This window comes from Odontesthes bonariensis, chromosome 11 (assembly GCF_027942865.1).
Source record: "Odontesthes bonariensis isolate fOdoBon6 chromosome 11, fOdoBon6.hap1, whole genome shotgun sequence".
Lineage (NCBI taxonomy): Eukaryota > Metazoa > Chordata > Actinopteri > Atheriniformes > Atherinopsidae > Odontesthes > Odontesthes bonariensis.
Window position 1 is genome coordinate 28579128 of NC_134516.1, and position 20442 is coordinate 28599569.

Here is a 20442-nt window from a genome sequence, read left to right on the forward strand (position 1 = left end):
CAGTGATACAGAGGCTACTGACAGCATGACTAACCATGCTGTCATACTTTGCTTCAACTAATTTCTGGGCTCAGGTCAAAATAGTGGCTCCTCTGGCTCTGGTAGTAGCACGTCTGGGTCTGGCTACGGCGGCAGCACCTCTGGGTCTGGCTACGGCAGCGGCTCTGGCTACGGCAGCGTCTCCTCTGGGTCTGGCTACGGCAGCGGCTCCTCTGGGTCTAATGCTGGCTTTACTGCGCAGGACGCAGACTTTGCTCGTTTCCTTGCTGCCCTAATGAACTTGAAGATCGACAGTTCTTTCCCACAGTCTGCCTGGACCTCCGACCAGGTCCCTAAGGACACATCTGAGATGCGCACTGTATACCCTTCATCCCACGTCGTCCAGTCCAGCAATGGCTACCAACGAGCCCGCGACTCCAGTTCGTACGCCAAATACTCCCAGGATGCTTTTGACCACGTTGATGCCAAGACTGGGTCTAAAGGGCAGAAGTTGTACTAAGGTAAAGCTGGACTAGTGTCTGAAGTATTGAGACTCCTGTATCAATACTGACCCCTTCTGTTTTCTGCAGGTGACTCTCATGGATACTTCCATGGAGATTCCAACATGTGGCTGAACTCTGGCAAAATAAACTTGACCAATAAAATGAGGTCTGTGTATTGAATACTTGGTTGACTTGCATTACACAAACCCAGACCAAAATAACTTGAAGCTCAGTACAGTGGCCCTGCTTGACCTTGTGCCATGAAGGTGTTTCAGTTGCATCTGCACTCGCTGGCCTTTTCCAAGCTTTAATTGCATGTGACTCATTAGCCTATGCTACGTAGCCTTGCCCCTCTGCTTGACACCACTTGGTGTCTTCTGTGTGCCTCATCAGAGCCATACATCCCTCTTAACCAACTGTCTCAACTTGCCTTCTGTGTGTGCGGCCACTTTGCTTCATACAGACTCGGTCCTTAACATGGCATCACATCTTCCCATGTTGGTTTTCATCCTACACAAGACTTGAATATCTCCTCTGCTTTTGTTTTCCTGATTCTACCACATGTGGAAGATGCCTTTTCAAATTCCCTCGAGTGCAAAGCTACATGATCAATTTGCAAAATATTTTCTAACTCCTTTGATTCAGATCACTTGCTATTAAATTAGCATTAGTTGGCACAATGAAAGTAGGCTCTCTGATAAGGCCCTCAAAGGTCTCCAAACAGTTCTAGCAGAGTCTCAGTGAATGGAAGTGTGGAAATTATTAGACCTTTTGCTGAGTGATGGACTGGAGATATACTGCACAGTATGAAGTATTTTTATTAAGGCTTAATGGTGTTTCCTAAAGGGGGCACTGTTAAACCTGGCAACGCAGCCTGCTTAAACCACCGTCACACTTGACCGCAGTGCCCGCTAGCTCCTTTAGCCAGCGCGAGATGCAGGCACAATGGGTCTTTTTTTTTTTTTAATTAAAAGGACAAAAACCATGCTCATCTTGAATGTCTCACTATGATTACAACAAACTACAAATACAACATGAAGAAAGTCAAGGACATGCATGCCAGCTTCCAGTATTGAGTATTAAGGATTCCAGTATTCAGGTAAATGCGGTCTTAATTGAAAATGTATTGGCTGTGTTGTTTCTTTTTTTTGTGGGATGTTTTATATGTAGAAATGCATATTTGCAAAAGGGGACTTAGTATGTTGTCATAAAAGTGGCTCTTCCCTTGATTTTGCTCTGCCAATGTGGCTCTTGTGAAAAAAAAATAGTATCACTGGGCTAAAGGCTTCCACTACCCTAAACTGGATACATTGAGTAAAGTAAATGGATGGTAAGATAGTTCTACAGTGAGGAACCTTGGAGTTATTTTTGACCAGAATTTATCATTTGACTCGCATATAAAACAGGTTTCTAGGACTGCCTTCTTTCACCTTCGTAATATTGTTGAAATCAGGAATGTCCTGTCTCAGTGAGGCAGTAAAACTGCTCCATGCATCTGTTACTTCAGGATTTGACTACTGTAATTCTTTATTATTGCATTCAGAGGATGCAACATCAATAGGCATGTTCTGGCACAACTGCAGAACCTGCCATTACAGAGTGGAAAGGCAACAAGTGGCCTATTAAAGCACAATAGTAGAGTGGTACAGGGTAGGATGGTCAAAGAATATTCTAAATTCAAATAGGTTTTAAAAACAGACATTCGAAGGTGAAAATTTATATCGAATGTGGAAAAACATCTGCGCAGCCGCCGTCTGCCTTGAGTCGGCACACTGCATGACGGGGTCAGGGTCAGGTCACAGGAGTCACACTGTCTGGTAAAGCGTCACTGCTGAAAGTTGATTCACATAAAGATGGCAGAAAGTTCAGAACCCAACTCGACTGCAGGCACAAAGAAAGTGATTTTAACCCCCAAAATATAAATATAGCCCCGCCTGAAATACTTCAGATTTGTCAGTTGATGGAAAAATTTGAGCCAAGACAAAGTTGTATACGAGCTACAGTTAGCTTATCATTCGACCACCAGCAACATGGTTAATTCTTGAAAATGTTCACCCAAATGGACTTGGCATAACATGAAACAAATTGTTAAATGTTTAAACTTGAATAAACCACCTATACAAGAAGTCAGTTTGTCCCGTTAGACGTAAAGCTGCCGTTGCCTGGCAGTTTGAAAGCCAACAGATGCACATGTGTGTCATTGACATGTGCTAATACAGATGTCTGAATACATCGTTTTAGAAGGAATATTCAATCATTGACAACCCTGGTATATGGATACCCAGAGAGAAAAATAGAAATGTTCATTATCCACTGGCTTGCCATTACTTTAGCATTCCATCTGCAGGGTTCGGGGGGGGGGGACCCAGACAAGGTCATCATATGACAAGACTGCTGAAGACAGCACTGGCTTAACTGCAGAAGAATATTTAAGGAGTATCCAGCCAAGTATTTCAAGCACAACGTTTGTTTGGCAAGCCTTCAGGTTGGCTACCGTGCACTCAGCAACCTATATATGGAGCCGGTGGCGCTGCTCTGCTTGCGACCCGGGCTTGCCTTCACTGCACCGTCTTTCGTCATTTAGTCTGTCTTTGTACGTGCGTTTGCGTTTATTTTTTATGTGCGCGATTGGTGAGTGTGTGCTGCAGAACGTGAGACATGGCAAAAATAATCCACTGTTTGTACCTCGTCCTAATTATCGCTGGACTTTGCACTCCCTGCCAAACTCACGTCGGGGCCAAGGAGGCCCAACCACCTATCTCCTACACCAGAGACGCACTGCTGGCGCTGCGATCAGCTGGACTCCCCCCCGTGGTGGATCTATCGGAGTGCGTGAGACTACAGCCAACGCGAGCGCGGCCCAGGAAGCGGGGCAGGCGCGGTGGAGTGCGGCAGCGCCTGCTGAGGAGAGGCAATCGGCCTCCCCTGCCTTCTATGATTCTCTGCAACGCGAGATCTCTCCGGGCCAAGATTGACGAGCTTCGGGTTGACACCAAGACATGCTTTGAGTACCGCACCGCGAGCCTGCTGGCCATCACGGAGACTTGGCTCCACCGAGACATACAAAACTCTTTGGTTGACATTGAAGGATTTTCGCTAATACGGGCAGACAGGACAGAAGAATCCGGGAAACGCAGAGGAGGTGGCATGGCGGTGTATGTGAGTAACAGCTGGTGCAAACAATACACAGTTAGGCAATCGTCTTGCTCTCCTGACGTGGAACTTTTGCACTTGCACTTCAGCCCTTTTCATCTACCAAGGGAGTTTGGCAGTGTGTCTGTGTGCATTGTCTATGTACCCCCAAGTGGAAACGCAGCACGAGCTGCTACTCACATCGCGGATTGTGTACACAACGAACTACAACGTTCTCCAGGCGCTCCTGTATTTATTATGGGAGACTTTAACCATTGCAAATTAGAGCTTATGCTATCTGGGTTCGAGCAGTATGTCAAGTGTAGCACACGCGAAAATAGAACTCTCGACAAGTGCTACGGTAACATCAACAATGCTTACATCGCCAAGCCTAAACCTCCCCTGGCAAACTCGGATCACAATGTCGTTCATTTAATTCCAACATATAAAACTATGTTAAAACGAAGCAAGCCTCAGGTGAAAACTGTAACCCTGTGGACAGAGGAAGGGATAGAATCCCTCAAAGGCTGCTTTTTATGCACAGACTGGGAAGTCTTCCACGACGTAGATATAAATGTGACCACAGACACGATCACTGACTATATTAATTATTGTGTGGACAGCGTTCTTCATAAAAAACAAGTTGTGGTCTACCCAAACAATAAGCCCTACATAACTAAAGACATTAAAAACTGCATTAACAGGAAAAATGCAGCTTTCAGGAAGAAAGACAAGTTGGAACTGAAAATTGTACAAAGGGAACTCAATCAACTACTAAGGCAAGCCAGGAACCGTCAAAGGGACATAATAGAAACCCAATTTGTAAACATGAACTCCAGGAAACTTTGGGATGCAATGAAAAGTACTGTAAACATGCGCCCAAGTAAAGTTGACATAAGCACATCTGACAACCACAGCAAGGCAGACGAATTGAACAATTTTTATCTCAGATTTGAAACTCATGATTTTAATAATGAATGTATGCTTGTTTTAAGTTCTTTAAATAATGAGACTAATGTCCACGAGGTAGACTGTCCAAAAATACAGTCCTTATTTAAGAAGGTGTGCACTAGAAAGGCCATGGGGCCAGATGGGATATCCGCCCGCCTCCTAAAATCCTGTGCAGAGGAGCTCACTCCAGCCTGGTGTCCGATTTTTCAGCGGTCTCTTGACTCCCACACTGTACCAGCGCTTTGGAAAAAGGCAGCTATTACACCGGTCCCCAAAAAGCCCTGCCCCACAGAAAACAATGATTTTAGACCAATTGCATTGACGTCTATAGTCATGAAATGCTTTGAAAAATATATGGTGTCCCTTTTAAAAACCGAGGTCAACCCAAAACTAGACCCATGGCAGTTTTCCTATAAGCATCAGCGTAGTACAAATGATGCTGTAAGCAGCATCACCCATCTTGTACTGAAACATCTGGAGAACCCAAAGGCCTACGCTCGTTTACTTTTTATTGATTTTAGCTCAGCTTTTAATACAATTCAGCCATTTTTACTACTAGAGACACTAAAGAACATGGGTGTTAGCTCTTTTATCATAAAGTGGTACTATTCCTTTTTAACAAATAGGACGCAGTATGTCAGAGTCCATAATACAGCCTCACAAACTAAGTGCATAAGCACAGGGGCTCCTCAAGGTTGTGTGAGCTCTCCCGTCCTCTTCACTATCTACACAAATGAGTGTGTGAGTACTCACCCACACAACTACATTGTCAAGTTCTCAGATGACACTGCAATCCTGGGGCTACTACATAAGGATCAGGAAACAGCACCATACCATTCGGAGATAGAACAGTTTGTTGACTGGTGTGATGCCCATCATCTTGTTGTCAATGTGAAAAAAACTCAGGAAATGATATTTGATCCAAGAGTAGTTTCAAACACAAATGCAGTACACATCCATAACACCCCCATATGTCAGGTCCCCTCATAAATACCTGGGTGTCTTCATGGACAGTTCACTAACATGGCAAGTCCATATTGAGAGCCTCTGTACCAAGCTCCAACAGAGGATGTACTTTTTAAAACGACTAAGGCTGTATGGTGTTAATAATAGGTTTCTGTTTTTATTTTTCCAAATGATCTTAGAAAGTGTGATACAGTATGGTGTGCAAACGTGGTATGGTAATCTGACTGTTCCGTTAAAAACCAAGTTGGGGCGTTTGGTTAAAACTGCACTGAAGATTGGTCACCAAGATCAGGGATATATGCAGTCCATCTATGAAAAGTCAGTGCTCAGGGAGGCACTGAAGATTCTAGGGGACCCCACACACATTCTGCACAATGAATTCACTCTGCTACCCTCAGGTAGACGTTTTAGGACATTGAACTGCAGACTCAACAAATATAAGAACTCCTTTATCCCATCTGCCATAAGAATGCTCAATGACAGATAGACATGCGCTGCACAGTCTTATGTTCTATGTTTATGTTGTATGCTGAGTGTGTGAGTGCTGTATGTTATGCAGTGATTGTTGGAAGCCCAAGACAAATTTCCCCCTGGGGACAATAAAGTACACTCTACTACTCCTCTAGAAGGGGTAGTGTCTGGCTGCCATGTACAGGTGTAGAGAAATGGCTGTAAAGGATGCTGTAGCTGATCGCTATAGTCAATTAAGCAACTATTTAACACTGCCATGCAATTCCTCTCAAGATGCAGAGCTTTGAGAAGCCATGTTAGAAACCAAAAGCAGAATGTCCGAGTCAAATATGACAGGCGATGCCTACCATTTGCCTTGAACCCAGATGGTGTACACAGGACATTGTTTCCCTTAATCATTCTGAAGCGAGATCATTTGACAAGATTTTATTCAAAGACTAAAAAGAATCTTGTGCCGTTGGATTCAGCTTTCCAATCTGAAACAGAACCAGATTAGTTAGAGCATTGAGATAAAGACATTTGCAGGTACCACTCCCAACATACCCTCTGCACATCATGTTCAGCTCTAGCGGGCACTTGGGAAGAACTTTTTCTGCTGCCCAGAACCATGGCTGTCAGTAATATGCTCCTTCAAGTAGTGCACATCCTGAAAGTAGTCTTTGCCCTTCTCATGCTGCTGGCTGAAGGTGCTGTAGGTTCCAGAGGGGTACAAGCCGTACAAAAGCCTGTAGTCAAAGTTAGGAGAGCCACCCACACCAAAGCGTGGCACCAGTACGGTTGCAGATCCCGGTCCAGACCCTTGGCGGTCATCCGGGTAGCCGAATTCCTCCGTCTGCTGCTGGTAATTCCCGAGTTCAGCTTCCTTGGTGACACTGGAGGTCTCCCCTGACTGGAGGACAGGGCCAGGTGGTGACAGAGGGGCTGCAGGGAGAACGTCAGTGAGGCTGAGGGCTTGGGCTGACGCATCCTCAAAGACTGAGGGAGCAATAGCCCACTGGGTTTCTGTGTGGAGACATTTCATCATTAGTCCTTTTCACAGCAGAAGTTCTGATAGCATAGAGTCTTAACATATTCTTAACTCAGCAAGATTTGCTAGTGACTACATGAAAACACACAGACACCTTTAGGCTTCCAAACATATTTTGGGCCATCTACACTCCAAGCGGAAGATTTACCTTGTGGTCCAGATTGGGCAGCTCCAGGTTGCAGAGCGCCAGCGTCAGATCCTACGTCAACAGGTACATAAGTGACAGTAGAGTATCCTGTTGCAGGCAGGCCAGAGCTCAAGCTGCTCAATGCTGGACCCGTCTGAACAGCCTGTGGGACACCAGAAGCTTGCACAGCCATTTGCACGGGCACAACGGAGCCAGAGCTGCTGAATCTTGGGTCTGCCTGAAGAGCACCTTGGACAAGGCCAGGAGCTTGGACAAGGCCAGGAGCTTGGACAAGGCCAGGAGCTTGGACAAGGCCAGGAGCTTGGACAAGGCCAGGAGCTTGGACAAGGCCAGGAGCTTGGACAAGGCCAGGAGCTTAGACAAGGCCAGGAGCTTAGACAAGGCCAGGAGCTTGGACAAGGCCAGGAGCTTGGACAAGGCCAGGAGCTTGGGCAACCAGTTGCGTTGGCACAAATGAGCCATAGCCACTGAATCTTGGGTCTGCCTGAAGAACAGGTTGACTTAGACCAGAGGCTTGCACAGGTGTCGCCATATAAACGTCACTGGAAGCAGTGTAGGGCACGGTCACCGGGCGGCCAGCGGCTGCTCCCTGGTAAGAGCCAAAATTACCTGCAGCTTTTGTGCCGCTGCTGCTCTGGCCTGCTGATTTTGAACCTGGGTGCATGAGAACAAGTTTAGCAGAAGCTGATTCAAGCAAGCATGTAATGTTTTACCACAACAGATGATAGCACACCTTTAGTGGGAAAACCCCATGTAGCAGCAGTCAACAAGGCAAAGAGGGAAACCCTGAAATTATGTACAGCAAAGAGTAAGAATGCAATATTAACTAATGTTTCCAATCAATCAAACAAAAACTGTGAAAGACAGCTTGTGCTTATACCTCAGGAAGAACCCAGCAGCTGTCATGGTGAAAACAAGCTATGAGAGGAAACAGCAAGGGTGAAGGTTTATAAATAATGCCACAGACCAGCCCAGACCAATCAAAGCTTAACGTGCTAACAACAGACAGCTGCTTGTGAGGGACTATCAGGACAGGTGGACGCTGGAGGCTCATCTGGTTGGTCTGGGATCAGCCTCATTGTCTCCTCTCGCCTCCACCCTCCTGTCTGTGCTAAAGGCACTTAGTCACTGCCGAATATTTTACTGTCGTAAAATAGCTCTACCCAAATTGTCGTAATTCTCAGATTTTCTATTTCAGTTAAACGTAGAAGCTGGAAATAACATCCTAGATGTTGAGTTTTCACACCGACCCACTGACACATTTAACAAGTTAACTGAGGCCTGTAGAGTCTGAGATGTAGCTCTTATTGGTCCTTTAAAGGAGACATGTTTTGCCCTTTTTGGTACAATTTCCCGAGGTCTTACTGAAATGTGTGAGACAGGTCAGGAGCTCCTGGTCTTGTTGGCCAAGTTTTTCCCCCAAAAGTGTATTTTATTTCCTAAACATGATGCTTTTCTAACTTTAACCCAGTACTTTTAATGTTTTACACCTTTCGACCAAGTAGTTCTGGAAAAAAAGGTAAAAAAACGAATGAAGGAAACAACGGTCACACAGCAGTTCAAAGACTGGTGTCAAACACAAGTCCCGTGTTTAGGAGATGGTTGACTATCCTCTGCATCCTTTTTAATCTCCTGACTTGGTCAGTATTACTTGTTGATAATCCAGCGGTGCAGGATGATGTTTCCTGTTAGTTTTGGCAGAACTGGTGCTCAGCTGCTGGCACAGAGGAATAACTGGCCCAGCAAAGAGCCTCCAACAAATAACCAACCGGATGATCCAGAACTTCCTGCAGCTAAACAAAGAGAAAACAGAGGTCATTGTCAGCTGTTAAAAATCTGAGCTCAGCTTCAGGCTGTGATGTTAAAAACCACAAACCAAGCAGGAATCTGGGTGTTATTATGGACTCAGAGCTGAGCTTCAGCAGCCAGATCAGGTCAGTTAGGAAGTATTTTGAGGCTTTTTCTTCAAATTAAAACCCCACTTTCATAATTACTCGGGACTCTTTGTAAAATGCAAATAAAGCCAGAAAGATATGATCTTAGAACTATTAAAAGTTCTATCTAATTAAAATAGTGCGAGTTCGGTGCCATCTGTTGGTTTCCTTAGTGAGGAAATAGTTTTTGAATTGCTCTGTATGAATGAATTGGATTCATTCTGAATTGAATGAATTGGATTATAATTACAATGAATTGAACTCCAATTGGCCTGAATTGGACTTTATTACTGAAGTGCCCTGAGATGACATTTGATGTAATTGTAATAGTTTATTTTGGCAACATTTTAAACAAACTGACATTATTCTGTCTTGGGAAACACTGCTGGTGGAAGACCTTCCAACGTGACAGTGACAGGAAGTAATCAGCTGAAGTCGTCCAGAGATTAACAGAGAACACAAATCAACATTCTGGAATCCGGACTTCACTTCCATCCAGAATCTGTGGTTGGAACCACAGACCAGAAGAGACAGAACAGAAGCCTTCACAAAGCTGTGATGTCATCACTGTTGTGACATCACAATCGATGTCATCTCTGATCTTGTTTGACATCACAAAGTTTATACAGGCCAGACATTTTCACTGCTTTTTCACAGCTGGTCAGGAGTTTATCTGAAGAAACACGTCCAGTTTTTGAAGCAGATTTGAAAGTCACAGCAAACGGTTTTCACATCGCCTAAAAAAGACTTTATTAGTATCTTAAATAGTTGTTTTAACAAGCACTTAGAAAAAATGTTTACTTACTATCTTGAATAGTCATTTTGATTTTAAGTACTTACAAACAACAAGCAAAATGAGTCAAACCAAGAAATCATCTCTTCCACTTCAGTGGTGTGACATGGCAGACGACGATTTGCCCGAGGGTTTCTACACGTGTCCCATTACTTTTGGCAGTAAGGAAAGTTATGAGGAACCCAGCAACTGTTGGAAAAAGAACAATCCCAGGTCTCTGCTGCAGCTGGGACTCCTCACTCAGAGGATGTCCAGCTCCTGCAGGATCATCTCCAGGCCTCCGTAGTTCCTCCAGTCAAGTGGAAGTTTCCAGTTTCACAAACCGAGGGGATTCCCTCTAACGCCTCTGCTGCCGACCGAGATCATGGATCAGAGAAATGACAGAACTCTTACCGACAGAAGAATGACAAGATCAGCTATTTATAGCATGGGATGGATATTCTGAGGACAAAGCTGCTGAAGAAACATTTCTTTCTGACAGGAGAAAAAGACAGAAGAGTGGCAGCAGAGAGCGGCTGCTCCATGACTGAGGAAAAACTAAAGAAGGTGCAAAACTGTTTGACGTGTGAGCGTCATCTCCGTCAAAAGTGTGAGCAGGAGCTCAAGCAGTGCAACCGAGTCACTGCAGGATTGTGTGAAACTCTGAAAGCAGCAGCAGCAGAAAGTGAATATCAGTCAGTTCTGAAAGAGGCAGAGAGCTGGAAAGAGCAACTGAAAGAAAAGAGCCACGTTGGTGGAGCGGAACTCTCTCTTAGATTAGCCAGAACTATCGAGAAAAGCCAGGCTTTCTGCGAATCCAGCTTCGTGGAACACCCCTCAGGACTTCCAAAACTTCCAGACTTCCAAACTGGGTTCCAGTTCCTGTTCTTTATTCTTTCATCAGTTTTATGAACCATGTGGCGCTGTGGCTTAGCATGAGAAACCGGTTGTTATCAGGGTTCTATTGAATGCTTTGCGTTGTTGGTCTTCATCAAATGATGGACCTTTAAATGAGCATCATGGTTATTATGAGTCTGTTCTTTGGTCAGACTTGATAAAAATGTTTTTAGAAGTCCCAGTCAGTTTTGGGAGAGTCTCTGGAGCTCATTTCCGGAAATGGATCCAGTTCCTGCTCTTTGTTCTTTCATCAGTTTTATGAACCATGTGGTGCTGTGGCTTAGTTGGTCAAAGTGCCTGTCTAGTAAACAGGAGATCCTGGGTTCAAATCCCAGCAGTACCTGTGGGCCTTCAGAGCAAGCTATGACTTAGCATATAAAACAGCTTATTGTCAGCTTTATACTAAATCCTTTTCACTGGTCCACTTAAAGCTGTCGTCGGCAACTTTTTTTTAGTCATATTAGCTTGAACTGTCATGGGATTCTGGAAGTAGAATATTAAATAGGCTGTTTAGGAAAAATCCCGAATTCTGTAGCTCCCTCTGAAGCCTGTAATCGTGCCTGCAAAAATCGAGCGCTCCCGGCTGTTTTTAACCAATCACGTTAGGTTTATTATTTATCTATTATCTGAGCAGAACAGTCACCAACCACGTCTTCCATGCTGAGCGTGAGTCTGCCCCCAGCTTGTGTGCGCGCACACTGGTGTGAACTCACGTGCACAACCTCGTCCACAGAGAGGGAGGGACCTGAAAGTTGTATCAGTTCGAATTTTCCGACTTTAGAGTCGGAATTTTGAAAACCTGCCAACGGCAGCTTTAATGAAAGTGCGTATAAATAGCACACAGCTTTTAAAGTCTCATTTATGCCTTTTTTTATATCAGAGTGTAATTTTCCTCCGTTCACATAACACGTCAAATGGTTAGGGTACAGTACGGTGGAGGTTCTCCTCCTGTCACACTACATAACATCAAAATGAACGTACAAACTGTGTAATAGTCAGAGTTAGAGTAAAAGCTGAGGGCAGGACGTCATTTCCTTGAAATATGTAGCGGAAAATAATACGCAAAAGCATAAAAAAGCCTTGTAAAAACACAGTAAATGAGTTGGCGTGTAATAAGTACACCGCTTCATGAGATCTGGCTGTAACTGGTGAAAGTGATTTCCTCATGAACACCAGGATCTGAGTTGAAAACCCAACAATCCATCCATCCATCCATCCATTATCTTCCGCTTCTCCGGGGATCGGGTCGCGGGGGCAGCAGCTTGAGCACAGAGACCCAGACGTCCCTGTCCCCGGCCACTTCCTCCAGCTCTTCTGGGGGGACCCCGAGGCGTTCCCAGGCCAGCCGAGAGACATAGTCTCTCCAACGTGTCCTGGGTCTTCCCCGGGGCCTCCTCCCAGTGGGACGGGCCCGGAACACCTGGAGGCGTCCAGGAGGCATTCTCACCAGATGCCCGAGCCACCTCATCTGACTCCTCTCGATACGGAGGAGCAGCGGTTCTACTCCGAGCCCCTCCCGGATGACCGAGCTTCTCACCCTATCTCTAAGGGAGAGCCCAGACACCCTGCGGAGGAAACTCATTTCGGCCGCTTGTATTCGCGATCTCGTTCTTTCGGTCACTACCCACAGCTCGTGACCATAGGTAAGGGTAGGAACGTAGATTGACCGGTAAATCGAGAGCTTCTCCTTCTGGCTCAGCTCCTTCTTCACCACGACGGGCCGATGCAGAGCCCGCATCACTGCAGACGCCGCACCGCCGCACCGATCCGCCTGTCAATCTCCTGTTCCATTCGTCCCTCACTCGTGAACAAGACCCCGAGATACTTGAACTCCTCCACTTGGGGAAGGATCTCATTCCCGACCCGGAGAGAGCATTCCACCCTTTTCCGGCCGAAGACCATGGTCTCAGATTTGGAGGTGCTGATGGTCATCCCAGCCGCTTCACACTCGGCTGCGAACCGCTCCAGTGAGAGCTGAAGGTCACGGCCCGACGACGCCAACAGAACCAAATCGTCCGCAAAAAGCAGAGACCCGATTCTGAGGTCGCCAAACCGGACCCCCTCAACGCCCTGGCTGCGCCTAGAAATTCTGTCCATAAAAATTATGAACAGAATCGGTGACAAAGGGCAGCCCTGACGGAGTCCAACCCTCACAGGAAACATGTCCGACTTAATGCCGGCAATGCGGACCAAACAATACCCAACAATATCTGCAAAATATGATGAAGTTTTGAACCAATTAGAGGCACTTCTACTCATGGCTTTAACTATTCTTGAGGTACAGAATCACAAAAAACATTTTCTGAAATGGATCCAGTTCCTGCTCTTTATTCTTTCATCAGTTTTATGAACCATGTGGTGCTGTGGCTTAGTTAGTCAAAGTGCCTGTCTAGTAAACAGGAGGTCCTGGGTTCAAATCCCAGCAGTGCCTTAAGGTGTTATTATGTACATCAACATGGGGCCATAACTGTTTACAGCAGAGCTTCAGGAGTGCTGGACTTCCAAAGCAGTCTGTACTTGGAGACACTTCATCTCATGGCTTTAACTATTCTTGAGTTACAGAAGATTGAACTGGGACTATATCCAATGTTTTCACATATAAAGATAATTTGAATAACATCACGCCCTGATTTATGCAGAGATCACATGAATTTCGGAAATAGATCACAAAAACCACTTCCTGAGGTGGATCCAGTTCCTGCTCTTTATTCTTTCATCAGTTTTATGAACCATGTGGCGCTGTGGCTTAGTTGGTCAAAGTGCCTGTCTAGTAAACAGGAGATCCTGGGTTCAAATCCCAGCAGTGCCTTAAGGTGTTATTATGTACATCAACATGGTGCCATAACTGTTTACAGCAGTGCTTCAGGAGTGCTGGACTTCCAAAGCAGTCTGTACTTGGAGGCACATCATCTCATGGCTTTAACTATTCTTGAGTTACAGAAGATTAAACTTGGACTATATCCAATTTTTTCACATATAGAGATAATTTGAACAACATCAAGCCATGATTTATGCAGAGATCACATGAATTTCGGAAATAAATCACAAAAAACACTTCCTGAGGTGGATCCAGTTCCTGCTCTTTATACTTTCATCAGTTTTATGAACCATGTGGCGCTGTGGCTTAGTTGGTCAAAGTGCCTGTCTAGTAAACAGGAGATCCTGGGTTCAAATCCCAGCAGTGCCTGTGGGTCTTTCAGAGTAAGCTATTACTTTGCATATGAAACAGCTTATTATCAGCTTTCTACTAAATCATTTTCACTGGTCCACTTAATGAAAGTGCGTATAAATAGCACACAGCTTTTAAAGTCTCATTTATGCCTATTTTATGCTTTCAGAGTGTAATTTTCCTCCGTTCACATAACAAGTCAAATGGTTAGGGTACAGTACGGTGGAGGTTCTCCTCCTGTCACACTACATAACATCAAAATGAACGTACAAACTGTGAAATAGTCAGAGTTAGAGTAAAAGCTGAGGGCAGGACGTCATTTCCTTTAAATATGTAGCGGAAAAAAATACGCAAAAGCATAAAAAAGCCTTGTAACAACACAGTAAATGAGTTGGCGTGTAATAAGTACACCGCTTCATGAGATCTGGCTGTAACTGGTGAAAGTGACTTCCTCATGAACACCAGGGTCTGAGTAGAAAACCCAAAAATATCTGCAAAATATGATGAAGTTTTGAACCAACTGGAGGCACTTCTACTCATGGCTTTAACTATTCTTGAGGTACAGAATCACAAAAACCACTTCCTGAGGTGGATCCAGTTTCTGCTCTTTATTCTTTCATCAGTTTTATGAACCATGTGGCGCTGTGGCTTAGTTGGTCAAAGTGCCTGTCTAGTAAACAGGAGATCCTGGGTTCAAATCCCAGCAGTGCCTGTGGTCCTTCAGAGCTAGCTATGACTTAGCATGAGAAACCGGTTGTTATCAGGGTTCTACTGAATGCTTTGCATTGTTGCTCTTCATCAAATGATGGACCTTTAAATGAGTATCATGGTTATTATGAGTCTGTTCTTTGGTCAGACTTCATAAAAGTGTTTTTAGAAGTCCCAGTTAGTTTTGGGAGAGTCTCTGGAGCTCATTTCCGGAAATGGATCCAGTTCCTGCTCTTTATTCTTTCATCAGTTTTATGAACCATGTGGTGCTGTGGCTTAGTTGGCCAAAGTGCCTGTCTAGTAAACAGGAGATCCTGGGTTCAAATCCCAGCAGTGCCTTAAGGTGTTATTATAATAATAATAATACATTTTATGTGTAAGGCACTTTACATTTACAATAAAATCTCAAAGTGCTACAGTGGGATAAAAGACAGATATTAGGTTCAAAAGCAGGGACAGTAAAATGCAAATAAAATACACAAATAAAAGTAGTGAGTCCTTTAAATGATAAAACGAAATAAATACAGGACAGAGCATTCAAAGGGAGATCATTAAAAACATTGGGTAAAAAGAAAGGTTTCCAGGCCTATTTTAAAGTGTTCCACAGTCTGTGGAGCCCTCAGATGTGGAGGCAGAGCGTTCCACAGCCGAGGGGCAGCGCAGGAAAAGGCCCGGTCTCCCATGGTGCGGGAGCCAGTTCTGGGAGTGTGAAGAAGGTTGGTGTTGGAGGAACGGAGAGAGCGTGAAGGACAGTGAAGGGTGAGAAGGTCTTTTAAAGCGGTACTCCGGAATTTTCGACATTGAACCTCATTTCCGAGTCAACCAGAGTGTAAGAAATGTGTACAGATGTTTTCTTTTTTTTTTTTTTAATTCCATGCAGCCCTTGTGAAACCACTGGTCGCTGTTGCTAAGCTAGCGCAAGTGATCGACTTTTGGTAGCCTGCCACAAGAAAACAGTCTTGCCCAATTCAATAAACACTCAAAGCAATCAATTATTATGTCAGGCAGTGGATGTAAAGGTTTGTGGTGATAGAGTAATGTTTGAAATAAAACTGACCTTGCATTACATGGATTTTTATCATATGAGGGACTAGTTTATAGTGGTCAGCGGAATTGTACCTTACTCTCGGCAGTTTTGATGTAACTAACTCAGCTGCTAGTTCCAAGCTAGTTCTACATCTGCTGCGTTTGGATCGAGCGAGTTTGCTGCGAGCGGATTATAAACCAACTACGTGGCAACATGGTAAATCAGTGTGCCTTTGCTAATTGCAACAATAGAGCCCATAGATGGGTTCCAAAAAGTTTCCATTATTTTCCAATAAAAGATCTGGAAAGAACAAAACTCTGGCTCCTAGCTGCAGGATTAGACATACAAACTCCAATGGAGACGCTGCGTATCCGGGTCACATTATTATAAGTGCACATTATAATAGTTACACTGTGGACTATTAGTTATTATAGCTTACACGGTACGTTTTTTCATTCAACCAATAGATAACAAATCTCAACAAAATTTTGTTTTGGTAACTTACCGCAATGACAACTGGCCATTGGGTCCAGCAGGTCTGGGTCGTTTTTTCCAGTTTATCATATCGACTGATAAATAAGGGAGGGAATGCCGAGTGAATGGGTGAAAATGATTGCGGGTGAGGTGGGGGAAAATGAAAATGAAGCTGGAGAAATGGGAATGTATGTGGGGGAAGGGGAGGGGAGGATGAATGTAATGAGTGTGAAAGCAAGGGTGATATACAGGAGTCTGAGAAGGAAAGAAATAAAGAGACCGGCAGCGGAGAAAGTGTGGGAGAGGGTGATGGGGGACATGGATGAAAAGGGAATATGGAAAAACCTAAGGGTTAAGTGCAATACGCCAGAATGCGAAAACTTTAATTTTATGTTGAGGCACAACAGGATTTTTAATAATTTAGTAATAAGTAGGTTTGATGTGAATGTAAGGAAAGAATGTGATGTGTGCGGTGTGGGGGTGGAAACGTGTATGCATGAGTTTGTTGAATGTGGGGAACTGGTCGGGTATTTCAAGAAAATGAAAGAGCTAATAAACAGATGTTGGGATAAAGAAGTGTGGGGGGACACGGGCTGGAGAGAGGTGTGGTTGTTTGGAGTGAGGGGAAGGATGGAAGGGAAGAATGTAAATCTGCTGAACTATGTTTTGAGTCACGCCAGGTATGCAGTAAAAATGAGGAGGGACATAGCACATTATGAAAGAAAGAAAGTGGAGGTGTGGAGTATCTTTAAAAGCATCACGAAAAGAGACGTGCACGGGGTTTTAACACACTTGGGGGTAGAAGAGTTCACCGAGGGTTTTGTGGAGGGGAGCACGTTCATACAGATTGGGGATGGGGGTGTGAAGTTAGACTTTGGGTAGAGCAAGGGTGGCTTTAAATGTGTTTATTTATTTCAATGGTTTGGTGAGGGGGCCTGTGGGCGAGAGGGAAGTGAAGAACTACGGGCTGTCTCACTAATTTTTTGTTTTGTCATATTGGATTTCTGTCTTTTGGTTCCATTTATATGGTTTGGTGAGAAGGTCTGTGGGATGGAAGAGAGGGAGAAGACCAAATGATGGCCTCACAAATTTGTGTTTTTGCTTTAACTGTATTGTAAATAATATATGTGTATACATGGTTCAAATGAGTATACATGTAGATATGTGATTTGATGTATTTTGAAATTTGTGCTTTTAGATAATAAAAGAGAAAAAAAAAAAAAAGCACGCCTGATCTCGTCCGATCTCAGAAGCCAAGCAGAGTCAGGCCTGGTTAGTACTTGGATGGGAGACTGCCTGGGAATACCAGGTGCTGTAAGCCTTTTGGCTTCTCCAGGCGCATGCAGTTTGGCTACGTCAAATGCAAAAGTAGTCCCTGTTTGACTTTTTGGAACTTGTCCTTTCTCAGGACAAAGTTAAATGTATGAGGATCAAAGCCAACAATGGCCTGCTGGGACATCTCAGCAGATCCAGGATCAGCAACATGGAGACTGAGAGCCAAACAGAAACAGAGGTGTCTGCCAACCAATCAGCAGCAGCCCAAGCTGGTTAACTTCCTGGTGTCTGTGTCTGTGTGGCACACGGTGATGGTCAGATGTTACATGCAGGCCACAGAGAGAAGAGAAAAAAGCTTACAGCACCTGGTATTCCCAAGCGGTCTCCCATCCAAGTACTAACCAGGCCCGACCCTGCTTGGCTTCCGAGATCGGACGAGATCGGGCGTGTTCAGGGCAGTGTGGCCGTAAGCCACAGTCCCTGTGACAAATATATGTTATATAGGTGCTGGAACCATACGTTTCCCCTATTTTTACCAGAGAGCTGGCTTGAGAGGCTGCTGTTGAGCCTGCACGTTGACTTCCCTGATGTGATTGTTCTCTGCAGCTGAAAATGGGACTCTCAGATAACTTAGTGTCTGTCAAGCTCCTCTGTTCCCTGTGTGTAGTTTTGTGTCCGTTGTCATATAGAGAAACCAGGGAAGCTCAATCCCACGACATGCTCATAAACTGCGTCTTCTCTAAACGGTATAGTTCTATTTTAGAAGTCGGAATACAATAACAGATTCTGTTTCAGAATCTATAAAAAGCTGGTTTGTGATTCCATTGCTGGCTTACGGCCACACCGCCCTGAGCGCGCCTGATCTCGTCCGATCTCAGAAGCCAAGCAGAGTCGGGCCTGGTTAGTACTTGGATGGGAGACCGCCTGGGAATGGCTCATGACCCCCCCAAGTCCCTATTGCTCAACCTGGGATCGATCAAAAAAGGATCAAAAAGAAGGACTCCCCCTGGTGTTCACTGGCCTCAACTTTTATTTACAGAGATGTCATGCATGCATGAGGGCTGGATGATTGAAATCCACTTGGCTGCTGAATGTTGTTTGCATTATTTGCATAGTTTGAGTTGATGTAGACTGATGAGATTATGTTATTACTGTGTTAATGCTATGTTTTTCCATGCAAATTAGGTCTTACATCATTAATTATGTGCTAATTTGCATACATTTCAGATGTAGAAATCTGAAAATGTTGATAAAAGTCAGGTTAAAGATTGTTGCTATAAAAAATATTGTTTGTAAGGAACAAGCCTGGGAGGTTTCATGTAGATATTTGATACTTAAATTTTCTATCCTATTTACCTGTAGTACATTGCCTATATTATTAGGCTTATGCCTATGTTCTTGTGGTAATTAGGATGCTGTGCTGCTCCAGCACACCTGATTCAAATGAATGGGTCGTGCTCAGCCTTCTGGAGAGCTTTCAGACCTGACCCAATTATCTGAATCAGGTGTGCTGGAGCAGGGAAACATGGGAAACATGCAGGGCAGTGTGCCTTGAGGACCAGGGTTGGGAACCACTGCTTTGGAGCATGAAGCTTCTTGTGCCTATAGTCAGGTTAGACTTCTCAGTGAAAGTCCTGTTGCACACACTGCACTCGTGGCTCTTCTTCTCCATGTTTGACCTTTACAACATAAACAAATATCAATTCATTCAGTTTTCCATTTCTTTATTTTATTTTATTCATCTATTATTTTGTATATCTCGATTTTTTTCTCCCGTCTATTGTTTTTCACTTGTAAACATTTGTTATTCAGGTCACAAATTAACAAAGCATTGTATAAATCAAGGATAGATGTACTGTTGATACACTGTTTGATTCACATTAAAAATATTTCAAACATAATTCAGTTTTCCAATACAGCTGTACAAGAATCGTATTTTGTCCAGTTTTAGATACATAGCTAGCTAGCTAGCATGTTTTGATAGTAAAACGGATTATAGTCAACTGATTAGGTAAACTAAGATATATAATAGATTGACAATCATAAGTTTCACAACTACAATAGGTTATAGATTTGTTAAAATGCTGTCATAATGATAAAAGTGATAGAATGTGCATAAATTCTCACAACAATAAGATGCCAAACTACCGGAAGGCAGGTTGTCAATTGCCTACGTTGTCTATACAACGTATATGTAAACAATGACGTTTCTGACGCAGGAAGTTGCCAATTTTCAGAGAATCTTTTCATTCATCAAAACCAGCACCGAGATAGTTTAATGTACACTGAAGAAGATTAAACTTACGTGAGCGAAATGACGGCTGAAATGACGAACGGGACAGGTGGCGACAGGCATGATGCTGATTGGCGGAAAATCCCTGCTCAATGATTGGCGGCGGAAAATCCCTGCTCAATGATTGGCGGGTTGAGCGCTCAACTGTGCTCAACAGGGCTCAACCATTCGCTCAACTGTGCTCAACAGCGCTCAACCATTGGTCGCGATAGGGACTTGGAGGGGAGCGCGCCTGGGAATACCAGGTGCTGTAACGGTAGGCGTCCACTATTCCGGCACGTCAAGCCGTATCCAACGCATTCAATTCATTTTCAATGAAATCCGGCCGATCGTTGTCGCCGTGCTCGCAAAGCATGCTGGGATTCCGGCACGGCGAGCGGCGGACCTGCGGCACGTCAAAAAGTTGGGCTCGGCTGAACTTTATGCAAATTTGCCACGGCAGACGGAGTGCGTTGTCCAATGACAGTAGATCATGTGATCTCCTGTGTTGCAGCGGCAGCACAGCAGCTCTCCTCGCTCGCAGATCCACAGCCATGGTGAAATACGAAATAATGTTCCATTGCTGACGATTTATACACATTCATTTCCCTCCAAAACTCAAAGGGAGAAACTTCGGTTGGTTAAAATCACAAGTTATTTACTTTCCCCCGGAGCCCGTATGTTCTATCTACAACATCGTATACAAGCCCCTCTGTACACGCCCACTGCAGCAGCAA

At 44.4% G+C, this 20442-nt stretch overlaps 7 non-coding genes across 7 annotated transcripts; 6 read left to right on the forward strand and 1 right to left on the reverse strand.

Moving 5' to 3' along the window:
• The first annotated feature begins 11049 nt into the window (after nt 1–11049).
• On the forward strand, nt 11050–11123 carry trnat-agu (transfer RNA threonine (anticodon AGU)). Its single transcript has one exon. It is a non-coding gene; the product is annotated as a tRNA-Thr (tRNA).
• Nucleotides 11124–13137: 2014 nt separating this feature from the next.
• trnat-agu (transfer RNA threonine (anticodon AGU)) lies at nt 13138–13211 on the forward strand. Its single transcript has one exon. It is a non-coding gene; the product is annotated as a tRNA-Thr (tRNA).
• A 304-nt stretch (nt 13212–13515) lies between these two features.
• On the forward strand, nt 13516–13589 carry trnat-agu (transfer RNA threonine (anticodon AGU)). Its single transcript has one exon. It is a non-coding gene; the product is annotated as a tRNA-Thr (tRNA).
• Nucleotides 13590–13893: 304 nt separating this feature from the next.
• On the forward strand, nt 13894–13967 carry trnat-agu (transfer RNA threonine (anticodon AGU)). The gene has a single exon. It is a non-coding gene; the product is annotated as a tRNA-Thr (tRNA).
• A 620-nt stretch (nt 13968–14587) lies between these two features.
• trnat-agu (transfer RNA threonine (anticodon AGU)) lies at nt 14588–14661 on the forward strand. The gene has a single exon. It is a non-coding gene; the product is annotated as a tRNA-Thr (tRNA).
• A 261-nt stretch (nt 14662–14922) lies between these two features.
• On the forward strand, nt 14923–14996 carry trnat-agu (transfer RNA threonine (anticodon AGU)). Its single transcript has one exon. It is a non-coding gene; the product is annotated as a tRNA-Thr (tRNA).
• A 2790-nt stretch (nt 14997–17786) lies between these two features.
• Nucleotides 17787–17905, reverse strand: LOC142392454 (5S ribosomal RNA). Its single transcript, XR_012771105.1, has one exon. It is a non-coding gene; the product is annotated as a 5S ribosomal RNA (ribosomal RNA).
• Between the last annotated feature and the right edge of the window lie 2537 nt (nt 17906–20442).